Source organism: Bison bison, unplaced genomic scaffold, assembly GCF_000754665.1.
Source record: "Bison bison bison isolate TAMUID 2011002044 unplaced genomic scaffold, Bison_UMD1.0 scf7180017864347, whole genome shotgun sequence".
Classification (NCBI taxonomy): Eukaryota; Metazoa; Chordata; class Mammalia; order Artiodactyla; family Bovidae; genus Bison; species Bison bison.
The window spans coordinates 6,485,094-6,492,964 of NW_011494919.1; positions in this window are offsets into that span (position 1 = coordinate 6,485,094).

Below are 7,871 nucleotides of genomic sequence, written 5' to 3' on the forward strand. Positions count from 1 at the left end.
GTATTGTAACCTAACAACTAAAAACATTAAATGGAATTATGGATTGATTTCTCAGTCTCAGCACTGTTAATATACTGGACCAGATAAATCTTTATTGAGATGGGGCTGTCCTGAACCTTGTAGGGTGTACTGCAGCATTCCTTTACCTACCTATCTACGTATCTTACATCTATTTATGTTTGGCACTTTAGTTAAGTGCTGTCTTTGAATAATCTATTTAACGTGGAGCTTTTATGATCCTTCTGTCATTATTCTATATGTTTTATCATGCTGGCAAACACAGAATATTTATCCTCTAATCTGTATTGGGACAAGAGATAATTAGAGTAGGTCTTCTTTTAGATCAGTTCCTCTCCTCTGTGTTATGCTATTCCTCATTCTCCGTAATTCTGAGATAATGTTACTAAGTTTTCAAGATACAGTCTGTTCAGTGAACCTCCTTTGAAAGTGAAAGTAGCTCAGTCATGTCCGACTCTTTGCGACCCCATGGACTATGCAGTCCATGGAATTTTCTAGGCCAGAATACTATATTGGGTAGCCTTTCCCTTCTCTTCCCCACCCAGAAATCAAACTGGGGTTTCCTGCATTGCTGGCGGATTCTTTACCAACTGAGCTACTAGGGAAGCCCTATGTTTCTATAAACTACAGAATCTGGAGCTACGTCCCTAAAGCACAAAGCCTCCATTATTCTAGTAAATATTTGCTAGCTATCTGCATTTGATGAGTCTATTTTTTCTGCTGCTTTTTATCCTTTTTTTTTGGGGGGGGGGCTAACTTTTGGTTTGGCTAACTTTTAAGATGGTTTGTTCACCCTAATTTTTCTCAGAAGTAACTCTTAAGCTCTGGATTTACTCTGCTATCTTGTACTTTCAGGCACATATATTTTGATGTTTCTATTGTGATGCCACTACATAACTGCTACAGTTTTCAATCTTGCATATTTTTACATTCTAATTTATTTACTGCTTATACAGTTTATATGTTTTCAGAGTTTATTATTCAACGGTTCTGTTCAAAAGTGGTTTTAATTTTCACATTTCCAATACTCAGATTCTAGTAGTTAACAGATCACTTATGTCTGAGATTTTTCCAAATTTCTAACTACATCTTTATGATTACTTTGAAAGCTGTGCACTAAACCTTAGACTATAAACATGAATTATGAGAAAAACCAAAGTATAAGATTATATTTTTGACCATTGTTTAGTGGGAAGTGTATCTAATCAATAGAAACATTTTTCACAAGAAAAAAAGTATAAAAATGCATTTTTAATAAGAATTGAAATGGTCATAATTTGTTTTTATAGGATTGTGTTTTGGGATAAATGAGAAAAAGCAAATATAACATGTCAAAATTCATCAATTTAGGGATGTATGTGTATGCTGCTGCTGCTGCTAAGTCGCTTCAATCATGTCCGACTCTTTGCGACCCCATAGACGGAAGCCTCCCAGGCTTCCCCGTCCCTGGGATTCTCCAGGCAAGAACACTGGAGTGGGTTGCCATTTCCTTCTCCAGTGCGTGAAAGTGAAAAGTGAAAGTGAAGTCGCTCAGTCCTATCCGACTCTTTGCAACCCCATGGACTGCAGCCTACCAGGCTCCTCCATCCATGGGATTTTCCAGGCAAGAGTACTGGAGTGGGGTGCCATCGTCTTCTCTGATGTATGTGTATATGTATACATATATATATGTGTGTGTGTGTGTGTGTATGGGGATATATATTTTAACCCCTTCTCTGTTGAAAATATTTAGAACATTAAAAACCATTTTAATTTAAATCGTGTGATTTGTAAGATATTATATATATGTATAAGTATACTCATTGTATTATATATGTGTGTGTGTGTGTGTGTGTGTATATATATATATACACACACAATGTAGATGTTTATATAAGCTGGATTGAGTTAGAAGGAAGAAGGTATTATGAAGTCTGCGGAAGGTATAGCATTAGTTCTATCATATAGCATTAGTTCTATCAACAAATTCACAGGACAGAAGCCAAATATCAGGGCTTAAATTTTTTAAAGAAGAAAATGATTATGATTTTGATATATACAGTTTCAGTCTTAACCGCACACTAAGGAAATATTATCCACCCTCTACACACACACACACACACACACACACACACACACAGAGAGAGAGAGAGAGAGAGAGAGAGATGGAGTAATTGGAAAGAACCTTAAAAGTTTAAATAGCTTGCAGCTCATCCATCTACTTCACACTGCAGTAGAATTTGGAGGGATTTCATTTTTAACGGCAAATGCATATTTTCATTTAGGTTTGAATTGCCTACTTACATTACCATAGCAAGAAAAGATATATATTTTTGTAAAAAAGACAAAACAAACATCTATGAAATACAATATGATAGCACTTTAATCCTAGTTATCATTGAAGTAGGTGTGTGTATGTATATATATATACATACACACACATTATTTCACAAATACATTTTTTAAACTCTCCCCAAAACTTGTTAGAATTAGCTCACATTGGCCTACTATCATCAGGCATTATAAAGAAAAATTTAGATATTTGAAAGTTTACAAAAGGTTAATTGAAATAATAAAATTGTAATAATCATTCATTTAATTGGCCTTAAGCAGTTTAAAATTGGAAGCAATTATATAAGCTATAGAACTGAAATATAGTGTAAGCTTTTAAGTATGTGTTGGCATAATTATGTGGAACATCACATTTTTCTCCCATGTAGTGAACAGAAAGAGAATTGCCACAAAGGCAATAATTTTTCTTCAGTAAAATGATAACTTAAGGGTTAAAGAATCAGGAGAAATTCATCTCATATCCTGCAAGTAGAGGTATCAAATTAAAGTTTTAATGCCATTTAATTGACCTACACGTAAAATGACTTTCCACTCTAGGTAATGAACATAATTACAGAGTAGAGCTGAGACAAAAATGCTTTGGGAAATCTAGTGGCTTGCTTATTTATCTATTTCTGGCTGTACTGGGTCTTCATTGTTGCATGGGGGCTTTCTCCAGTTGTGGTGCATGGTCTTCTCACTGTGGTGGCTTCTCTTGTTGCAGACCAAGAGCTCTAGGATGCGTGGACCTCAGTGCCGGGGTCCAGCCCTGGTGGATCCAGGGAATTCGAAGCGGGGACGGCGTCAGCGAGGATCAGGAAACAATTGCTTAATTAAACGTTAATTAAGGATATAAAGAGTAATCGAATGAGGAAATTCAGTGGAGAAAAGAGGCTGAATAATTCAGCCAGAAGGTAAGAGAAAGAACGACATGGTGAGACCAAGTTTCGGTGAACAAGGCCCGCACTTTATTTTCCAAAGTAGTTTTTATACCTTAAGTTATGCATAGAGGATAATGGGGGAAGGGGTAGAGTCATGCAGTAAGCCAGGCTTTCTTCCTGCAAACTTATCATATGCAAAAGTTTAGGTGATTTGCATCATCTTCTGGCCCGGAGGCCTTTTTCTCTAAAGGTGATTATTCTAAAGTCAGGCGCCAGCCTCCAAAAAGCATTAGATAAAGTTGCATTCCTACAGAGCAAAGGTGTGGTGGGCTATAACAAGAAAAAGAATTAACTCAAGGGTCCCAAGTTACAAACATTAAAGCTACTACTTACACCAATTATATTAATCAATACACTGCCAGGGACACAGCAGGTAAGGGATATGGAGACTTAGCAGCAAATATTGGCCCAACAAGTGAAAATCCCTTCACCAATACAATTTCTAATCAATCTTTTGACTGCTCAAAGGAATCTGTATTTAGACAGTTCAGAACATCTCATGCCTCTCACAGTTTGGAGGCTCTGAGCAATCACATGTGGCCGGAAAAACCTATTCAGGCAGGCTAGAGGACTTCCAAGGGAGTTTGTAGGTTGAAACACTGTCACACCCAGGAATTATTAACTGGAGCTGTAAGCTAACTCTTTTTTCAGAGAGGTAGTGGGGGACAGCCCCCCGTAAAGTCAGAGGTGTAGGTGAAAGCACAAAGCAGAAAGTAGGCAGACTCTGGTTTTGGGGGTAGATTGCTCGAGAATTTCCAGGGAGACTCCTGAGGCTTGATCCCGCCTTTGTGTATGCCGAGCCTCCTTCCTCATGACCTTTGCCACGGGCGGAGCTCGCTCCCCGCACTTCAGTACTTGAAGCATGAAGGCTCTAGAGTGTGCAGGCCTCAGTAGCTGTGGCACATGGGCTCAGTTGCTCCAGGCCATGTGGAATCTTCCTGGACCAAGGCTCAAACCTGTGTCTGCTTCATTGGCAGGCAGATTCTTAACCACTAGACGCCCAGGGAAGTCCATATTTACTTTTAATATTAAATCACTTCCAGACATTGTATCATCATTAGCCCAACAGGTTCACTTTTCTACCTCCTTCCTCTGCCCAGTTTAGAGCAGAACTGTTCTTTCCTTCTTCATTGACCGTGTTGCATTTTATCCATGTTCTTGATTTAGTATCAGTCACATTGTACTTTAAGGTCTTCTGACTTCTGAAAATAGTTTGTAAACTTTCTGAAATCAAGACTGTGTGCTTAACTTCTATCTGTAACTTAATAATGAGAAACATACCAGCCTTATAATAGGGTCTTCACAAAAACATATTAAAATAATTGAATTTACTTAAGTCTCAATAATTTACTGGATTACACCTGGTCATGGTACTGAATATAAACATAATTAATGCTCAACCATTCAGGGAGCCCATATCCTTAATTATAAATGTGGGCTGTGACTGTAAAATGTAATGTAACAGAAGAACAAGATTAATTCACATTAACATACATATACTCACATTAATAGTCTCTCCTGGTTATTCATGGAATTGTCTTTATCTACAGTGTTTTCCTCTATTACTGCATAACAAAATTCCACCATCCTTTACAATCCCATAAATCATGAAATATTGAGACTTCCTATTGTATTTCTTATGTACATTCTTCCTCTCCACTTATTTTTTCAATAATATATCCTAGGATCTTACAAATAATACCATCTAAATTAACACTTGATTACTTTGGCCACTTCATGTGAAGACTTGACTCATTGGAAAAGACTCTGATGCTGGGAGGGATTGGGGGCAGGAGGAGAAGGGGACGACAGAGGATGAGATGGCTGGATGGCATCACTGACTCGATGGACCTGAGTCTGACTGAACTCCGGGAGTTGGTGATGGACAGGGAGGCCTGACGTGCTGCGATTCATGGGGTCTCAAAGAGTCGGACACAACTGAGTGACTGAACTGATTCTTTAAATTTTCCAAAGACTGTTTGTATTTTTCCTTGCTTTCTTTTTCCAGCTTATTCTTGTATATTTCCAAACCTATTACAGATGCTGCTTATTCTATTAATACTTCTCGATCAAGTATGTAATGGACCTATCATGATATAGCGTAGTAAAAACTATTTTAAAACTAGAATAATAAGAGTTATAGCTGGTTATAATTCTTAAATATTCTTACTTTTCCACCTACTTCAACCACTTGGAGTAACCATATTTTCTACTGTCTTTTAAATCTTTTTTTTTCCTGCCTCCAGCTGTTGTCTAGATAAATGATTAAGGCCAGAATTCAGCACACTAAGACTCAGAGATCAGTTCTCCTTTTGTTCCATTTGAAAGCTGAGAATTGTCTTTACATTTTTCTTTTTAAATTATGGTGAAAAAAATCAAAAGAAGGATCATACTTAGTGAAACATAGAAATTTTATGAAATTCAAATTTCAGTGTTTGTAGGTAAAGTCTTATTGGAACCCAAGCTATAGCTAATTTTTTGGCATAACAGCAGAGGTGAAAAGTTGTGGCTGAACAACTCACTGAAGATACACAGATGTCAAATAAGCATACATAAACATGTTCAGCATCACATGAGTCATTAGAGATTGCAAATTAAAACTATAAGGTCATACCACTATATACCTATTGGAGTAACCAAATTCCAAAACACTAACAGCACCAAATGTTGATAAGAATATGGAGCAACTAGCAGAGTGAAAACTCTCTATAAAGGCTGAGACAACTAGAAAGTTAAATATTATTCTAATGCAATGTCTGATAGATAATAGGCAAACATTTTGAATGACTGAATTAGCTTCTTCCTGATAGCAATTATGAAATAACTTTGATACCCTACTTCTGCCCTGATGTTGTCCTTTAGAGCCCATCTTACCTTGTCTAATATAATAGTCCTTGTGCTTCTTTTATTTACTTATTCTTACTTTATTTATATCCTTTACTGAACTTGATGCACTTTATGGAAATGAACATATTCAGTAATGTTCAGATCCTTACCAATAGTGTGACATAAAATAGGCTCTCAAGTCTTCACTGAATAATTAAATCTATTTTAATTTTCCTGCTTATCCTAACTCTAAAATGAGCACATTTTATATAGTTTGTCCTCCATAGAACCAACACAGTGTTATAATTTTAAGAAGATATTCATTAAATGCTTGTCATTTGTTAAGCAGATAGTGGTTATTTAATTTCCTTTCATCCAGAAATATGTCATTTCCATACTTTCTAGTCAGCAAAGATCCTACTTGTTCTTCCATAGTATAATGACACCACCATTCTTGGATTTTCTTTTTACTAAAACCTTTAACAATTTTGGCTGTCCATGCAACATTTTCCTTTTTTAAAATTCCCCTGCTCAATTCAAGGTTATCAAACCTTATGAAACTTTTGTATATTCATGACTTGGAATCAAATATATCATGCTTGAATTATTACCACCTATTTTTCTGAAACTAATATAATATTGCAAAACAAATTTAGCTAAAGTAAAATTATACTAAATTTCCACTGCCCCAAAATTATTTAAGTCAAGGAATTCAGTCACCCATAACTTGCCTTTACATGTTGATCCATAATTAGATACCGCTATTTTTATACTTTATCCTTTTAATCTAGCAAACTCATTTTTTAAACCAAAAACATCTTAGTTGTAAAACACTCATATATTTTCTCAATCTGTACTCCTTTGGTGATTCAAAATACTAAATTAAAATATTTTATTCTAGTTAACAATGTTGTTCAGATCCTTTAGATATAATACATTAATTTTGAATGATTTTAAATAAAAGTTAGCCCAGAAATGACTTTTCTCCTGCTAACTATACCACCTTGAATCAAAAATTTCCCATTAGAACCCATTTGAAGATCAAGAGTTCATGATTTGGTAGGAAAGACAAATCTCACTAATTATCAGACAATAAATGCAGAGGATAAGTGATATATAGTTGTTACTTTAGAGTGGTAAGTGCTTTAAAATTTTAAAAAGTAGGTGCTAGGGACTCACCTGGTGGTACAGTGGTTAAGACTTCATGCTTCCAATGTAGGGGACATGGAGGCTATCCCTGGTTGGAGAACTAATATCCCATATGCCATGTAGTGCTGCCAAAAAAAAAAGAAAAAGAAAAGTTGATGTTAAAATTAATTGACTTTTGCACAAGTCTTTGACATTTATTTTCAAGGTTACATTTAAGTATTCTAAGGATAGGCTACAAGTTAAGCAAATTATAATTCTGTGCCCTAATATTAAGTTGTATTTGTTTTCATTCATCTGATTGATTAAAAAAAATAATAAAAAATTTTCACCTATTTATCATGTAAAAAACTTTTTCTACATTAGAGATTAACTGGCAAATATTTGTTTCCAAAATAATCATAGAAAGAAACATTTAACAAGAAAATATAAAAAATAAGAAATATCAAAATATATCTTAAATAGAATTGATTATTTTTACAGAAACCAATGTAGCAAAGACCTTTATTAGACAATCAACCAGTTTTTTTTTTCATTTTTTTTCAACCAGTTTTTAAAAAAATTTTTCACTTTATGACATCAACTAAGTAATCGTCAGATAAATTTAAAAATCTAAAATATTTCATACAA